The sequence below is a fragment of the Aquarana catesbeiana genome, linkage group LG09 (assembly GCF_042186555.1).
Source record: "Aquarana catesbeiana isolate 2022-GZ linkage group LG09, ASM4218655v1, whole genome shotgun sequence".
Classification (NCBI taxonomy): Eukaryota; Metazoa; Chordata; class Amphibia; order Anura; family Ranidae; genus Aquarana; species Aquarana catesbeiana.
In genome coordinates, this window is record NC_133332.1 from 96,566,064 (window position 1) to 96,585,558 (window position 19,495).

The window sequence follows — 19,495 nt, forward strand, 5'->3', positions numbered from 1 at the left end:
CTGCCCAAGAGGAGGCCATTCCCTGCGTTGAGTGTGCATTGACCGCATCTGGCACTGGAAGACCATTAGCCTGATATGCCCTTTGGATTAATTTCACAATCCAGCTAGCCAAAGTCATCTTAGATGCTGCCATTCCCTTTTTAGCTCCATTTGGAATAATGAATAGCCGTTGCTCTTTGCGGAACTGTTGTGTCAATTCCAAATAGTGCCTTAGGGACCTGGCTACGTCCAACTCGTGCAGCCTTGAAGAGGTCTGATCCTCCCCGAAGGCTGTTAGAACCCATTCCTGGTTGAGATGGCAGACTGAAGGCAACTTAGGAATGAACTGATGAATGGGCTGCAAAACCACCCTGTCTGGAAAAAAGGTGATGTAGGGTTCCTGTGTACCTAGCGCTTGGATCTCCGACACTCTGCGACCTGATGTGATAGCGATCAGGAAAACAGCTTTCAAGGTATTATCCTCCAAAATGCATTCTTCTGTGGGAGCAAAATGAGGATTTGATAGGTATTAAGTACAATAGTTAAGTCCCATTTTGGGTATAGCGATTTCCTGGGAGGTCGCAATCCTAGGACTGCCTTTAAAAAGTGTTCTACAAGAGGGTTCAATGCCCACCGTGTGTCCGTTAGAGCTGACAAGGCTGACACCTGGACTTTAAGTGTGTTCAGGCTCAAACCTAAGTCCAATCCACCCTGTAGGAAGAGTAGTACATTCTGGACTCCGGTTTCAAGGGGATTTAAATGGTTGACCTCTGCCAGTTCTGTAAACTTTCTCCATATTCTGTGGTAGGTGGAGTTAGTGGATGACTTCCTTGCCTGTAATAGTGTTTGGATAACACTAGGCGAGCATCCAAACTCGCACAACCTCTAGAGCTCAACTCTAGGATCTCCAGGTGTGGGTGAAAGAAATCATCCTGAGACAGGAGGTTGTCCATGCATGGAAGGGGAAGTGGTTTGCACAGGGCCAGCCTGACTATTAGCATGAACCACGGTCTTTTCGGCCAGTACGGTGTTGCCTAGTTTCTGTGAATATGTGCATACACCTTAATCATTGTAGTAGTATGGACATATACATATCTAGATTTGAGAGATGTTACACAAAAGAGGTAGTTCCATCCGCAATACACATTTATTGACAGGGTTACATAATACATACAAATTACACACCAGACAGTATTTACAACACAATGTACAGTGTAGGTCCCCTGGCCTACATGATATTTACAAATTACCCACAGCAACCATATTTACAATACAATATAAGATGCAAGTATAGTGTTAGATTACCCGTTAACTTCAGGTCGGCCCATGGTGCTTGCTGTCTGTACCCACACCAAAGAGGGAGTTAGCTTGGTCACAAAGCATTATATCCCCCCCCCCCCCCACCTCCTTTCTGTACTATGGCTAATATAATTCTCCCTAAATGGTCACTGTACCTAGTAAATGTATATTGGACACAGCCTGATTGGATGAGTCAAAGAAGGCTGTTGTTTACTACCCAGGTGAGATGTTATCAGGGAAAACAAAAGGCCAAGCTTTGAAGTTAAACTAATTACCGTAACACCAACACAACACTCAATACTTTAAATATATTTCCTTCTAACTGAAATATATTTCTAATTGCAATATTATTTACAGCTGTTAATGGAGATTTCACATAAACCCATTATGTAACAACGGGATAACCGCCAGAATCGTGACTTTCTCTGCTGTTAGACGCTGGAGAAACCTCAGTATCAGAGGGGTTGGAGGAAACGCATATCCTCTCTGAAAGTTCCATGGCTGGACTAGGGCATCCACCCCTGCTGACCTCGGAGATGAGAACCTTGTGAAAAATAGAGGTGTCTTTGCATTGAGTGGGGAGGCAAAGAGGTCTATCTGGGGAGTGACCCATTGCTGGCAGATCCAGTGGAAGACCATCGGATTCAGAGACCATTCATTGGGATATAGGAGGCCCGTAGATTGATTAAATTCTTCTTGGCCCGTTAGAATGGGGGCTACTTCGCTGGATAGGAATCTGCTGTGTGTTCCCCCCTGGTTCTGGACATAGGCCACTACCACCCTGTTGTCCTTCTGAAGAAGTATGGCCTCTGAGAAAAACAGCTAGATGTAAGATTGCCATCCATGCTGCCCTTACCTCCAGGGTGTTTGATACCACTTCCTCCGAATTGAATTGCCATCTCCCTTGTACTAACTGGTTTTGGCAGTATGCTCCCCAACCCAACCAACTTGCGTCTGACGTAAGAATGGTCCACGAGATGGTTCCAAGGGAGCAGTAAACCAGAAGGTTGGATGGCCTTGTCCACCACCAGAGGCTGGATTTCATTGCGAGAGTGATCAGTATCCTCTGCCCCAGATAATTCTTCCTCCACTGTGCCAGAAAACCCAGTTGGAACCCCCGTAGATGCCACCTGGCCCATTTTACCATAGGTATACACGAAGAAAAGGACCCTAGGAGACTCAGACAGTCTGATGCTGAAATGGAATGGCTCGCCAGTGCCCTCTTCACTTTCCCTATCAGTACAGGGATCTTTTCTGATGGGAGCGAAACTGCTTTTTCCCGGGTGTTGAAGAACGCTCCCAGATATGTCATCTCCTGCGTAGGTGTGAGCTGACTTTTGAAGTAATTCATCAGCCACCCGTACTTGATCAACATGTCTAGGACCATTCGTACAAGTATTTCCAGGTTCTCTTTGTGCTAGGATAGAATCAGAATATCGTCTAAATAATGTAGAACCCATATCCCTTTCTCTTGAAGGGGAGCTAAGATTGCCACCAGTACCTTGGTGAAGGTCCTGGGTGCCGTTGAGATTCCGAAGGGAAGGCATTGAAACTGTAGATGTACGTCGCCTACTTTGAACTGAAGGATCAGCTGAAACTGACGTTGGATAGGTATGTGAAGATATGCGTCTTGGAGGTCTATAGAGACCATCCAATCTCCCGGTTGTACTAATAAAATCACTATGTTTAGGGACTCCATCTTGAAGTGCTCCACATGAATGTATCTGTTCAACCTTTTCAGGTCCAGCACAGGCCTCCATCCCCCTGACTTCTTGGGGACTAAAAAGACTGGGGAATAGATGTCCCGCGCTGAGGAAGTCCTGCCTACAGACGTAACACGTACAGGCATCAGGTGTCACGCATGACGTCACCCGCAGGCCATCTCGATGGTTAGATAATACTACACGCTTATGTGCCGGCACTCGGATCTGAGTGCGGCTCTATGTAAGTGCATATTTTATTAATAAACGTGATAAACAGAGAGCACTAGATTGCTTTGTTCTTATTTATATATATGCCTGATTATCTCACTGAGTGTGGATCTGAGGACAACTACTGAAGTGGAGACTTGGAAAGTGTTTGCCTGGTGATTTGTGTATCGCTTTGTGACCTGTTTCAGGTCGAGGTCTGGAGGTGAGAGGCCATCTGTATATGTGGTGGAGGGATCACAATCACAGGACTTTTCGACATTTTTGTGTGTCACCGCACCCATTAGTGGTTTATGCTGTCTCCACATGCACCTGTTGGGATTTTTCTGATACCTATATGTATTTTATGGACATTTATGAATTGTGCAGCACTATTTCTCTATGATGTTATCTTGAGGTATTGTTTGAATTAGCCTTGAGTGCTAGCTAGCAGTTTATTCTTAGTTGTGTCCTTGTGTGTCAGCGCTGAATATATTTTTCTCTATTTTCAAATAGAGGAGAATGACAAGCTCTTTGTATCCTTTAGAACGGCCCCAAAAAAGATCCACAGAAAAAACAGGGCTGATCATGATCCTGCAGGAATGAGGACAGAGAAAAGAATACCGGTGGAGGGGAACAAGTCTTTTATGTATAGAGTTAAAGTGGTCCTGTGGGTTGGTTGGGGTGGGGTCTAGATTGTTAGTATGGGGCCTGGAGCTCTCCATAAGACCCCGGGCTCTGTGCTGAGAGCGCGCTCCCATCACAAAAAGAGATACTCTTATATGGGCCCCATGTAAAAAAGCTCAGTCTAGTGGGGCAACATATACGTGTGAGGTTGCGTCAAGGTATTGTTTCATCTTTCTCAAATATGTTTTGACAAATAATTGAACTGAATAATTGAAGGCTAGGTTCACATCTATACGTGTGCAGTTGATGCATTTTTGCAGCACATCTTGCATTTTTTATGTGTTCTTTAATGAATTTTGTGTTTTATTTAGTTTTAGCCAATGACAAGCTATGCAGTAATGTTGCTATGAGGGGGTGTCTGTTGTCATGCAGAAAATGCATCACAACGCGTCAAATATGCATCAAAATGCATGTATATGCATATTGAAGAAATTCCATGAAAGTCTGTAAAGACAAAACTGCACCAAACTGCACGTAAAAAAAAATCCCAGCACCTTTCCAAGAAATGCATTACAGGAAACTGTATACGGTGCCTTGAAAAAGTATTCATACCCCTTGAAATTTTCCATGCATGCATTTGTATTCAGCCCCCTTTACTCTGATAACCCTAAGACCCCTTTCACACTGAGGTGTTTTTCATGCACTTTTGGGCTAAAAATAGCACCTCTAAGGCCCCTTTCACATGGGCGGACCGTATGTACGTTTTTCATCCATCCGTTGTCGGATGAAAAACGAACATACATGTATCCCTATGGGATAGCGGATGAACATCCGATGACATCAGTCTCCGCTGTGCTCCATTTCTGATGACGGAGGAAAACCCTACTTTTCCATCCGTCATCGGATCGGATGAAACCGGACTCTACGATCTGTCTTCATCTGATCCCCCATAGAGGAGAGCGGTGGTCTGACAGGTCGGTCCCTGCACAGTGTGCAGAGACAGACCTGTCATCTACCTGCTCAGCAGGGATCGACGGAGCAATCCCTTGCTGAGCAAAGCGGAGCCCATACACGGACATGACCGTGTTAAAAGGCCCTAAAGCGCCTGAAAAACGGCTCCCTTGCAGTCTCAGTGTGAAAGCCTGAGTGCTTTCACACTGAGGTGATGTGCTGGCAGGATGTTAAAGCGGGGTTCTACTACTACAGGTATTTCCACCCACTTCCTGGAATAGACTCCCGCGGGAGTCACGCCCCCTCCCGCACCCCCCCCCCCCCCGCTGTCTCCTGGGAAACACACAGGTCCCAGGAGATAGCGGAGACCACTTGGGACGCATGTGCAGTAGGCAACAGGGAAGTGAACCAGCAACGCTTCACTTCCTGATTCCCTCACAGAGAATGGCGGCGGCAGCAGCCGAGAGCCAAGTAATTGATCGGCTTCGGCTGCCGACATCGCTGGACTCCAGGACAGGTAAGTTTCCATTTATTAAAAGTCAGCAGCTGCAGTATTTGTAGCTGCAGGCTTTTAATATTTATTTTTTTAGGTGGACTCCCTCTTTAAGAAAACTTCTGCAGCATCTTTGGAGCAGTGAAGGAGCAGTGTATACACCTGGTCCTAAAGCGCCCCTGCCCATTGAAATGAATGGGCAGCACCGCCAGCAAAGCGCTGCTTTGTGGGTCGTTTTAACCCCACTAGCGGCCGAAAACCTCTGCAAAACGACGGTAAAGCGCCGCTAAAAATAGTGGCGCTTAACCGGCAACTCCCTAGTGTGAAAGCAGCCTAACTAAAATCTAGTGGAACCAATTGCCTTCAGAAGTCACCTAATTAGTAAATAGAGTCCACCTGTGTGTAATTTAATCTCAGTATAAATACAGCTGTTCTGTGAGTTTTTTTTAGAGAACCTTAGTGAACAAATAAAATCATGAAGGCTAAGGCACACACCAGACATGGATAAAGTTGTGGAAAAGTTAAAAACAGAGTTAGGTTATAAAAGAATATGGCCCAAAAGCAAAACGATATGGGGGTGATTTACCAAAACTGGAGAGTGCAAAATCTGCTGCAGCTCTGCATAGAAACCAATCAGCTTCCAGGTTTTATTGCCAAAGCTTAATTGAACAAGCTGAAGTTAGATGCTGATTGTCTACCATGCACAGCTGCACCAGATTCTAGTAAATCAACCCCTATGTGTGGCAGAAAACTAACACTGCACATCACCCTGAACACACCATCCCCATCGAAAATCATGGTGGTGGAAGCATCATGTTGTGGGGATGCTTTTCTTCAGCAGGGACAGGGAAGCTGATCAGAGTTGATGGGAAGATGGATGAAGCCAAATACAGGGCAATCTTAGAAGAAAACTTGTTAGAGTCTGCAAAAGACTTGAGACTGGGGAGGAGGTTCACCTTCCAGCAGGACAATGACCCTAAACATACAGCCAGAGCTACAATGGAATGATTTAGATCAAAGCATATTCATGTGTTAGAATGGCACAATCAAAGTCCAGACCTAAATCCAATTGAGAATCTGTGGCAAGACTTGAAAATTGCTGTTCACAGACGCTCTCCATCCAACCTGATAGAGCTTGAGATATTTTGCAAAGGAGAATGGGAAAAAATGTCACTCTCTAGCAAAGCTGGTAGCAAAGCTGGTAGAGACATCCCCAAAAAGACTTGCAGCTATAATTGCAGCAAAAGGTGGTTCTACAAAGTATTGATTGGGGGCTGAATACATTTTCCTGTCGCATCATGGCAGCATACACTTTGGGTTGTGACTCCGCCCCTCACAACCTGATAGGACCACATAACTATAAGTTGTAAAGATGGCCCCCACCCCAGTATTCTCTTATTTTTCCTCACCTGAAGGACTGAAGATATCAGAAGCACCCCCTTACCGAATTCGCCCCAGCCAGGTTCTAGCCTCTCCTGGGTGGAAGTTCTTGCCTGTACAGCCTCTAAATGAGCTAGATGGAAGGAACCCCACTCTGGTGATCTCAGGGGTAGGTGCGGCTTCAGTATAAGCCTTAAATAGGCTTAGTTGTGTGCAGTGGTCTCCATTTGCTGTTTCCATTCTGTGGTGTGGTGTGCTGGGCGCTGTGGTTCCTCTCTGTGTCCCCTGGTTCGTGCGGGCGTCTCAGTGCTTCCGCGCATGCACGGAGCGCGCTCTCAGGGCGCTCTGGCGTCCTTGCCAGGTTCCAAGATGGCGCCGAGCGCGGCTCGGTGCCACTGCGCATGCGTGGGCGGGACGTGAGCCCGGCGGCCATGGCGGTGCATTTAAAAAGAACTCAGGCTGTCATTCTAATGCCTCCTCTTACCTGAAGTCAACTGGCTGTATTATGGGCTCTGTTTTGCTCCTGGCGCTCCCCCTCCGGGGTAGGTGTTGCTCCCTTCCTCACTGTATCATTGATTGTCCTTTTGCTTACTTATACCTGCCTATACCTCTCCAGGTGTATCACAGTTTCTTCCTTTCCATGGAGACCGCTGCCCCAGCAGATCACCATCAGCCCAATAGGTAAGGGGGGGATATTCATGGTAAGTAGTGAAGATTGAAAAATAGAGCAGGATCGTGCTAATGCTACCTAATTGGTTAGCCCTACCAGGTCATCAAGGTCGTCAAAGTCAAGACGAAGGGAGACCTCACGCAGGAGAAGCCGCTCCAGTCATAGGCGAAGCCGCTCACGCGGCAGAAGTCGCTCAGCGCACAGGGGAAGCCGTAGGAGGAGCCGTTCCTCCTCCAGGCGCAGACATTCCCATTACAGAAGATCCCCTGCTCGAAGGCGCCAGTCTCCTGCTCATCCTTCCCGTCCAGCGGGGAATGCATGCTGGGTATGCGGGGCCACGGTCCTTCCAGACAAATTGGCCTGCCGCAGATGTATGGATGAAGCCACCAGGGAGAAAGAGCTGGTCACTATAGAACCTGTCGGGGTCCCTGCTCTGCATGTCTCAACTCCAGATGCGGAGGCCGCAGCCCAAAGCACCTCACCATCTCATCCCAGCACGTCAAGGGAACAAGAATTCCCGTTGGACGATGAAGAGCCAGAGGCCTCAGCTGGGTTTGATTTCTCGCTCATAGGACCCTTTGTAAAGTCGGTCAAGGAAGCGATTAGCTGGGAGGAACCCGAGGAGGTACAGCAGAAACAGAGAAAATATTTTACGAACCTCAAGAAAGTGCCTGAAGCCTTCCCATTTATAGAAGAGCTAGATGAGCTTATTAAAGAGGAGTGGCAGAATCCGGAGAAGAAAATTAGTCTTTCCAACAGACTTGCTAAGTTGTACCCTCTGAAGGAGCCCAAGGTGTCTCCCTTGGTTTCCCCTCCGGTGGTAGACGCTTCCTTGATGCGCCTAGCCAGGCACGTGACGTTCCCCATTGAGGATGCAGTAACATTCAGAGATGTATTGGACAGGAAGGTAGATACAGACCTTAAGAGGGCCTACATCTTCGCGGGAGGAGCCTGCAGGCCAGCAGTGGCACTGGCCGCCATCGGAAGAGCTATTTCAGGTTGGTCGTCAAACACCGCTAAACTCGTCGCCGAGGGCGCAGATCAAGACCAGATCATTAAAGCCCTACAGGAACTCAGCCTTGCAGGGGACTTTGTGGCGGAAGCTTCTGTGGATACCATCAGTTGCGCTTCAAGATCCATGTTAGCCACGGTAATGGCCAGAAGAGCGTTATTGCTTAAGCCCTGGTCAGCCGACCCCGCCTCAAAATCTAACTGATGCCGGATTCCATATGATGGGGTAAACCTCTTTGGTGCCAAGCTGGATACAGCAATTTCCAAGGTAACAGATGGGAAGTCAGGTCTCATCCCTTCAGACAGGAGATCGAAGCAGCAAAAAGCACCCCCCTTTAAGCGCAATCTCCCGGACAGATACAGGGATGCAAGATCCTATAGACCTGGGAAGGAGTACAGGAGAACTTGGAAGAACCCTCAGACGTCCTTGCTAAAATTTCAAAAAGCCAAAACCCCTGCCTCCAATGAGCAGAAACCTTTTTGAAGGTACGCCCGCCCAACCAGCGATAGTGGGTGCCAGGCTCACAGGATTCAAGTTGGTCTGGGCGGAATTGATAAAAGACCCTTGGACAGTGTCCACCATTCGGGTCGGGCACAGGTGGTCGTTCAAAAACCGCCCCCCAGGGGATCACTTCTGTGCAACCAAGCTCCCCCCTTCCAGAGGAAAAAGACTGTCCCTGGTACAGTACATCCAGGATCTGCTGCGGAAGCAAGCAATAACGGAGGTCCCTCCATCTCAAAGAGGCAGGGTTTCTATTCCCCACTCTTCCTAGTAAAAAAGAAGTCAGGGGATTTCCGCCCTGTCCTGGACCTAAAAAACCTCAACTGGTCAATCCGGGTAGAAACGTTCAGGATGGAAAGCCTACAATCAATCGGGGGGATTGGATGCTTTTAATCAATCTTCAGGACGCATACCTGCATATCCCTATCCATGCAGAGTTCCAAAGATTCCTTCGTTTCACGGTAAACAACTGGCACTTCCAGTTTCGAAGTCTCCCGTTCGGAATCTCCACCGCACCCAGGACATTTACAAAGGTCCTATTGCCCGTGATAGCCCACCTGAGAGAGAAAGGATTGAGGGTCCACCATTATCTGGACGACATCCTGCTCCTCTCGGACAACGAGCAGTCGCTCATCCAGCATCGAGAAATCCTGGTCTCCACCTTACAGTCCCTGGGGTGGCTAATAAACTGGAAGAAGAGCAGTATCCATCCCACTCAGAGAATGGTCTTTCTGGGGGCTGAGCTAGACACAAGGGAGAACACGGTAGAGCTTCCAAGAGGAAAGATTCCTCCCCTAATTCAGAAGGTGAAGAAGGCCATCTTGGCCAAGAGGCTACCGGTCAGAGCATGCCTCAGCATCCTGGGCTCCTTAGCGTCTACCATTCCGATGGTCCAGTGGGCGCAGTGGAACTCGAGGCCTTTCCAAATTTCCTTCCTGCGCCAATGGAACGGTATCTCAATGTCCCAGTCGATCTACATCTCTCAGGAAGTGAAGCAGTCGTTGCTGTGGTGGACACGACCTCGCAATTTGAGAAGGTGCGAACACATAGTCACTCCTCACCAGGAGACGGTGACCTCAGATGCCAGTCTACAGGGGTGGGGAGCCCACTATCAGGAATACGCGGCTCAAGGGCGTTGGCCGTTCGGGATACAGGATGTAGTGTCGAATGTGTTGGAGATGAGAGCAGCATTTCAGGCCCTCCTGTCCTTCAGTCCCCTCTTGAGGGGGAAGCATGTCCTCCTGAGGATGGACAACAAAGTTGCGGTTGCCTATATCAACAGGCAGGGGGGCACCAGAAGCAGGTCCATGATGCAGGAGGTCCGTCCTGTTCTAGAGTGGGCACAGCTGAACCTGTCAAGTTTAAGGGCAGTTTATGTTCCTGGAGTCCAGAATGTGCTGGCCGACTCGCTGAGCAGGAATTTCACCTCCAACCATGAGTGGTCCCTGAGCTCACAGGCCTACGCTCTCATATCTCGGACTTGGGGTTCACCAGAGATAGACCTGGCGGCAACACCGGAGAGTGCGAAGTGCCGGAGATTCCTATCCAGGATACCATTCCCTTTGGCAGAGGGGACGGATTGCCTCCTGCACCCCTGGAATTTTCATCTAGGATACATCTTTCCTCCAACTGCACTTATAGCGAGGTTTCTCTTGAGACTCAAGAAGTCATCAGCACTGGTGGTGGCAGTGATTCCCTTCTGGCCGAGGAGGCCATGGTTTACCACTCTGATGCAGCTGAATACGGCAGATCCCCTGCTCCTTCCGTTGTCACCAGACCTACTCTCCCAGGGTCACCTTCTTCACCCGAACCCGGAGAAGCTACACTTGATGGCCTGGAGGCTGAAAGGGCGAGGTACCTAGGGCAAGGCTGTTCCCAGAGGGTGGTGGATACCCTACTCCAGGCCAGGAGGCCTACTACGAATAGCACGTATAGGCGAGTCTGGGAGAAGTTTATCGCCTTCGCTCAACAGCAAGGTTGGGACTCATCCTTACCATCAGTGTCACAAGTCCTGGAGTTCCTTCAGCTAGGCCTAGAGAAAGGTCTTAGATCAAGTATCCTAAAAGTGCAAGTCTCGGCCCTGTCCGCCTTGACAGGAATCAAATGGGCACAAGATCCCCTTGTGCTCCAGTTCCAGCGGGCCTGTCTGAAATTGAGGCCTCCCAGGAAACCTTCCTTCCCAGTCTGGGACCTCTCGGTCGTACTGGAAGCCCTATCTAAAGAGCCCTTCTTTCCTAACGAGAGCATATCCATGTGGGATCTGACGCTAAAAGTCTCATTCCTGATAGCCATAACATCGGCTAAGAGGGTGTCAGAGATGCAAGCTTTAATGGCCAGTGATCCATATCTGGTTGTATTTCCAGACAGATTAGTCTTAAGACCTTCGGACCGGTTCATCCCCAAGGTATCCTCATCCTTTCACTTCAACCAGGAGATTAACCTTCCAGCGCTCACTACGGAGCAGGGCGATCCTCACCCACTGGATGTCAAGGGCAATATCCTGAAGTATCTCTCAGCTACCAGATCCAGCAGAAAAACGGAAAGTCTCCTAATTATTCCACATGGATTCAGGAGAGGTCAAGCGGCATCCTCACGCACCATTGCGTCATGGCTGGTGAAGACCATCAAAAAGGCCTATTCATTGAGCAGTCATCAAGTACCTGAGGGCTTAAGGGTACACTCCACCAGGGCAGTGGCAACCTCCTGGGCGGCATATTGTAGAGTCTCAGCAGAGACAATTTGCAGAGCGGCCACCTGGTCTTCCAGGAACACCTTTATGTCTCATTACAAGGTGGATTCCGCCTGTTTATCCACAGTGGATTTCGGAAGATCCGTTATCCAGGCCAATTCTTCTATTCTTTGTTAATAAACTTAGTTTGAATTCCCACCCAGTCTTTGCGAGTTACTCCCCAAAGTGTATGCTGCCATGATGCGACAGGAAAACGGAAAATTGTATACTCACCTTCCCGTAATTTTCCTTTCCTGTCGTATCTTCATGGCAGCATACAATCTCCCACCCGTCTAAAGGTGATATATACGGAGAATACTGGGGCGGGGGCCATCTTTACAACTTATAGTTATGTGGTCCTATCAGGTTGTGAGGGGCAGAGTCACAACCCAAAGTGTATGCTGCCATGAAGATACGACAGGAAAGGAAAATTACGGAAAGGTGAGTATACAATTTTCCGTTTTCCTTCCACTTCACAATTATGAGCCACTTTGTGTTGGTCTATCACATAAAATACCAATAAATTACATTAACATTTTTGGTTGTAATATGACAAAATTTGGAAAATGTCAAGGGGTAATAATACTTTTTCAAGGCACTGTAGATGTGAACATTACCCATAGGATATATGGTTAAATGGATTGTAGTGTGTTTCTGTTGATCAATAAACACAATAAAAAACGCACAGATGTGTACCTAGCCTTAGAGAGGTTTAGCATGTGGTTACTGGCAAGTGATTTCGTTGTAGAACGCTATAGGGCATGCTTTCCTTTTTTTTCTTTCTGCTTGTCTGCATACTTAGTAAGGCCCCATTTACACTTTGGCGTTCCAGGTACATGTACAGAAACACACCAAAATGCGCATCGTAGTTGCAAGTAGCAGTGATATGCATCACAAACTGCGCTTGGCTCACTGCCAAAAAAAAAAAACCAAATACCTAACTACTTGCCTTCTGGGCACTTAAACCCCCCTCCTGCCCAGACCAATTTTCAGCTTTCAGCGCTCTCACACTTTGAATGACAATTACTCAGTCATGTAATACTGTACCCAAATGAATTTTTTGTCCTTTTTTTCATACAAATAGAGCTTTCTTTTGGTGGTATTTGATCACCTCTGGGTTTTTATTTTTTGCGCTATAAATGAAATAAGACCGAGAATTTTGAAATAAAAACGCATTTTTCTTAGTTTCTGTGATAAAATTTTGCAAATTATTAATTTTTCTTCATAAATTTTGGCCACAATTTATACTGCTACATATCTTTGGTAAAAATAACCCAAATTAGTGGATATTATTTGGTCTTTGTGAAAGTTAGAGAGTCTACAAGCTGTGGTGCAAATCATAAAAAATTGATCACACCTGATGTACTGACGGACTCACATTTCTTGTGACCCGAACAAGCCAGGAAAGTACAAATACCCCCCAAATGACTCCTTTTTTGAAAGTAGACATTCCAAGGTATTTAGTAAGATGCATGGCAAGGTTTTTGATGTTGTCATTTTTTCCCACAATTCTTTGCAAAATGAAGATTTTTTTTTCCCCACAAAATTGTCATTATAATAGGTTATTTCTCTCACATGGCATGTATATACCACAAATAACACCCCAAATTACATTCTGCTACTCCTCCTGATTATTACAATACCACATGTGTGAGACTTTTTCACAGCCTGGCCACATAGAGAGGCCCAACATGCAGGGAGCACCATCACGTGTTCTAGGAGCATAAATTACACATCTAACTTGTTGACTACCTATTACACTTTTGAAGGCCCTGGAGCACCAGGACAATGACACGTGACACTGACGTGGCACTAATGACACTGATGTGGCACTGATGACAGATGGCACTAATAGGTGACACTGACAGATGGCATTAATACGTGGCACTGATGACACGTGACTCTGATGACAAATGGCACTGATATGTGGCACTGATGACACGTGACACTGATGACAGGTGGCACTAATATGTGGCACTGATGACAGATGGCACTAATATGTGGCACTGATAACAGATGGCACTGATGACAGATGGCACTTATATGTGGCACTGGGGACAGATGGCACTGACGTCACTTTTTTTTAGTTTTTTTTTTTTTGACTCACGCTGCAGCGGTTCGCTCTCCCTCCTCACACGCTGTCTCTGTGTGAGGAGGGAGAGCCGGCGACGAGAGATGATCTCATATGTTTACATATGAGATCATCTCTCATTGGCACCGCCGATCGTGCTGTAAACGGCCGCTGTGATTGGCCGTTTACAGCGATCTGTGACTGGCTGTGTCCAAGGGAGCGCGCATCGCGGAAGTAAACAGGAGGATGTCCAGGGACGCCCTCCCGGCAATTCGCGTCCGCGCTGTAGCCGTCTTTCGGCTATAGCGCGGGCGCGAAGTGGCTAAGCTACTTTGGCGTGTTTGTTATGCATAGGGCAGCCCATTCAAGTGAATAGACTGCCATGTGCTGTTGCATGACAACTGCACCAAAAAACACAACGCATTGAGACGCACAGGTGTGAATGCAGCCTGAGGGCTTATTTATGCTCGTGGTTAGGGGGTGGTAATAATATGTGATGGAGTCGCATTTTTACATCTCCCCTTAAACTGTAAAGGCAGTGTACACCTGCTGCAGATGCACACCTCCCAACTTTTTGAGATGGAATTGAGGGACACCTATCAGCAAAAATATGCAGGCATAAGACACACCCCTTGCCACGCCCCCTTAAAGGAGAATTGTACAAAAAACAAGATTGGTTAAACCCACAAGTGCTTTTTTTACCACTACTATTCCTTTATATTGGCTCTTGGAATTTAAAAATGCAGCAATTTAGAAATCAGATAAAAGGTTTAGCACTGGAAAACATTTTTTGATAGATAAAAAGTGCATTTTATATACAACTATTTAGATCAGACCAAAATGAGGGACAAATGAGGAGGAATGAGGGACAGAGGGACATTGCTCCAAATCAGGGACAGTCCCTCAAAATCAGGGACAGTGGGGAGCTATGCAGATGTGATGTTTTGTTCATAGCCGTGGCAAGAATCAACCCCTTGTTGTGTTTGGCAGTACTACCCGCCAAATTGGACCCATTCAAGTAAATGAGTGATAAAGACATAATTCCTCTTCGCTGCCTTTCAAATGATCCAAAGCGGATTGTGTTTCAGAGGACTAACACTTGTATAAAAAAACCCCCTAAGAGCTTGTTCACACTAGCGGGGCTGGGGGGTAGTAAAACACTGCGGTTGAGCTGCATTTTTTCTGTCCTGCAGCTGCTCCCCTTTAGCTGCAGAGGCAGCAGCCAGGGAAGTACACATGCAGCAGCAGTGATGCAATGCAATGCTTTGCTTTGCGGCTGCAGCAGGAAATATACCCCCCTTGCCCCAAAGCACCCATCCTCCCATGTTTTAGGCATGTGGCCTGGTATGGTTCGGGTGGGTGGGGGCGCTTACTTGTCATTTCTTTTTTGGATTTTGCCATGGGGTTTCCCCTCAGAATCCAAACCAGATCAGACCAATGAATATCTCCTTAACTTGCACTTTTTAGGAGATATTCATACGGGGAGCAGCCAATGTGTGCACTCTGAAGGGATGGCATACCCCTTCATACAGCCGGAGCCCGTGAACCCGGAAGGAAGACCGGGGGAAGATGAAAACGCCTGGGATCTGTGACAGCGCTGCGCTGGAGGGCTCCGTGTGCAGGTAAGTCTGTCATAATGTGCCGCATACTAGCACATTATGGCATAACGCTGCAGGGGGCACAATTTTTTATTTTTTGGGGGGGGCGGTTTACTACCGCTTTAAACCAGAGATTATCACTTTAAAGCGTTATTATACCCCAAATGCAAAAATGTAATATTTTGCAGTTTACCCATTCTTAGATGTGGTGGTTGTATTAGTTTTCTTTTAGGCTTTTATCCCTCTGTTTTCACCTGGTGATTGGGCCAGTAACACACCCCTTGTATTAGAGTGCCCCCACTCTGGATAGCAGCATCAGTCCACCACCGGCTCTAAGACTGAGAGCCATGCGATCAAACATCGCTGATGAGCAGAGAGCTGATGACTGTCAGTCACCGATGTCTGTTCTGTCCGCCCCCCCCCCCCCCCCCCACGCATGCTCACTGGAGAGCACTGGCTTGTGGAGGGGGCAGGAGCAGCTGGCTCAGGCTCTCAGCTGAGCCAGGTGCCGGTCCAGGGGTGTGGGAGGGACCCGACCATATTGTCGTGACCTTTCCCCAGCCTGGACCCGCTCTGTAACGTCAGTGGGCGTCAGCCCGCTATCTGCTGTACACTGATCACTGGCAAAGAAGAACAAACTGCACTCCTGTGATCCTCAGAAGTACAGCCAAATGAGCTTCAGCTGTACTTCTCCTTTAGGGTTAGTTCACACCACGTGCAGTCCGGTGCGTTTTTTTTTTTCCCCTGCATCAAATGCATTGAAAGTAGGTTATATGGTTTCCAATGGCATAGTTCACACCAGTGCAGGGCTTTCCAGTTCCAGAAAAAAAAAGAACATGCTGCATTTTTCCTGCACTGGACTGTACTGGAACGCAGTACAACGCATCACAAAGTGCATCGGAATGCACTGGAACACATCAAAAATGCATCAAAACGTACTGGACCCCAGTACAGTGAAAAAAAAAACAGGAAAAAAGAAGGAAAAAAGCATCTGGATTACATGCAGAAACTCATCAAAAATGCACTGGAATGCTCCAAAAACATGTTAAAAATACACATGTAGAAAAGCATCTGGAACAGATCTTGAGTGCGTTTTTGTGATGTGAACAAGCCCTTAAGCAGCAGATTTTTTTTTGTTTGTTTGTTTATTCTTTTGGGATAAAGGTTTTACATAAATAAATAAAAGCTGATCATTTATGCACCCCTGCCAGAGGTATATGGTCTGTCTCAACCAGGGCTTTTTTTTCTCAGAGAATAGGGCAGGTACTCGCCGCGCCCCCCCCCTTCTACTCTCCCCTTGTCCTCACTGCCTACCCACCTCTGAGCAACATCCCTTTGTTTGACCCCCTAACTACCTCCTAGTTCAGCCCCTTTTACAGACTACAGAACCAAGTATTGTTTTGTGGTGCTTCCTTAATAATCTGGATGGAATGTGTTAAAGCGGAGTTCCACCCAAAAGTGGAAGTTTCACTTTAAGGACTCCTAACCCCCTTACATGCCAATTTGGCATGTCATTTTTTTTTGGGGGGGGGAGTGGGTACCTAGTTTTGACAGGTACCCTGCTCCCACTTGCGCTTGGGACACCTAGGCGACATAAGCGGAAGTTCTCCTCTCCCCCTCCTTCCCTGCAATCTTCTAGGACACGTCAGAGGTCCCAGAAGATTGCCCGGCCATTCAGGACGAGCAGGGCGGCTCGCGCATGTGCACTGCGCACCCGGCTGTGAAGCCGTAAGCTATCACAGCCGGGTGCCCACAATTCTAATGCCGGCGCCGGGGAGAGGTGAGGGAGAGAAGCGAAGGTTCGGGTGGCCGCATCGCTGGATCCTGGGACAGGTGAGTGAGTGTTTATTAAAAGTCAACAGCTACACATTTTTGTAGCTGCTGATTTTTAATAAACACAAAAACGACTGGAGCTCCGCTTTAATGATAACAAGAAAAGCAGTAAAATATATCCCCCCAGCAACACAAGACCCCTACCCCTAGTAAAAATAGGTCTCCCAGCAGCCAGAAACAATAGAACCCTACTTTAACAGTAGATCCCTCCAAGCAACAATTAACCGCCCAGCAGATTAGATTGCCCCTAGTGACAATAGATCCCCAGCAGCCAGCATCAATAGACCCTCCAGCACATCCCAGCAACCCTTGTTATTATACAAATTCAGTGCTGGAACTGCGTTCTCCCGTGTTCCCGCTGAAAAAAACCCCTGATCTCAACCCTCTAACTGCTACATCTGCAGGACAGCATGTTCTGCTGAAAAACAACAGACCTGCTAGCAGGATCACTAGATAAAAATAGAGGAAAGAAAGCCTAAAAAAGAAAACAAATTCAGCCATCACATCTAAGAATTAGTAAGCTGCAGTGTAATAAATACTTACTTTTGTGTTAATAGCACCTTAAATATTGAGGGTTTAATATCACTTTAACTTGTTCCCGCACACGCTACAGCTGAAAGACGGCTACAGCTCATTGGCTGACAGCTGATCACACAATGTAAACAGAAGCCAGTTATCGGCTTTTTTTTCTTTGCGCTAACAGCGTGAGGAGAAAACAATAAAAACGATAACTGGCTAATGTAAAAGGGACAACAGTCCCAGCATTCACTCACAAGTGCTGCTAATCAGTTCCCATCAGTGACTCATCATCAGTGTCACCTATTAGTGCTGCCTATCAGTGACTCATCATCAGTGTCACCTATCAGTGCTGCCTATCAGTGACTCATCATCAGTGTCACCTATCAGTGCTGCCTATCAGTGACTCATCATCAGTGTCACCTATCAGTGCTGCCTATCAGTGTCACCTATCAGTGCTGCCTATCAGTGTCACCGATCAGTGCTCCCTATCCGTGACTCATCATCAGTGTCACCTATCAGTGCTGCCTATCAGTGTCACCTATCAGTGCTGCCTATCAGTGTCACCTATCAGTACTCCCTATCAGTGACTCATCATCAGTGTCACCTATCAGTGCTGCCTATCAGTGCCCATCAGTGTCACCTATCAGTACTCCCTATCAGTGACTCATCATCAGTGTCACCTATCAGTGCTGCCTATCAGTGACTCATCATCAGTGTCACCTATCAGTGCTGCCTATCAGTGACTCATCATCAGTGTCACCTATCAGTGCAGCCTATCAGTGTCACCTATCAGTGCTGCCTATCAGTGTCACCGATCAGTGCTCCCTATCAGTGACTCATCATCAGTGTCACCTATCAGTGCTGTCTATCAGTGTCACCTATCAGTGCCTCATCATCAGTGTCACCTATCAGTGCTGCCCAGTGCCAGGATGAGGTCATTTAGAGCCCAAGATGAACCTGCCAAACTGCACAACCCCCCCCCCCCCCCAGATGTATGTGTCAGCAAAAATCCCCCCACAAAAACACTGAGCACTAATTTGCATGCTTACCCCCTAAGCATAAATTCTGCCTCCTCCCAGTACAAATCCACCCCTGATGAAATACCCCTTTTCAGCAGAAATCATTGTCATACCCCAATACCCCCCAGCTCAAATCCCCCCCCCCCCCCCAAAAAAAAAAAAAAATCACCCCTCCTATCACAAATCATCTACCCCTAAAGTTTCCCTTCCTAGTACACATCCTCCCACCTCACAGCACAAATTCCCCCAAAAATCCCCCCTCCTAGCACAAATCTCCCCTAATCCCCTAAATCACCACTTTTAGCAACCTCACCCCCCTTCAATATCCCCTCCTAGAACAATTTTTACCCCCAAATTTCCCCTTCCAACCCAAATCCCCTCCTTTTCAATGTCCTTATGGTGCTCCCGCCTCACAGTGCCCAGGGCAGCCGCTCCTCCTGCCCACCCCTTGTCCCAGCCCTGGTGCTGCCTATCAGTGCCACCTACCAGTGCCCATCAGTACTGCTAATCAGTGCCACCTACCAGTGCCCATCAGTACCTCCTCATCAGTGTCACCTACCAGTGCCCATTAGTACCTCCTCATCAGTGTCACCTACCAGTGCCCATTAGTACCTCCTCATCAGTGTCACCTACCAGTGCCCATTATTACCTCCTCATCAGTGTCACCTACCAGTGCCCATTAGTACCTCCTCATCAGTGTCACCTACCAGTGCCCATCAGTACCTCCTCATCAGTGTCACCTACCAGTGCCCATTAGTACCTCCTCATCAGTGTCACCTACCAGTGCCCATTAGTACCTCCTCATCAGTGTCACCTACCAGTGCCCATTAGTACCTCCTCATCAGTGTCACCTACCAGTGCCCATTAGTACCTCCTCATCAGTGTCACCTACCAGTGCCCATTAGTAC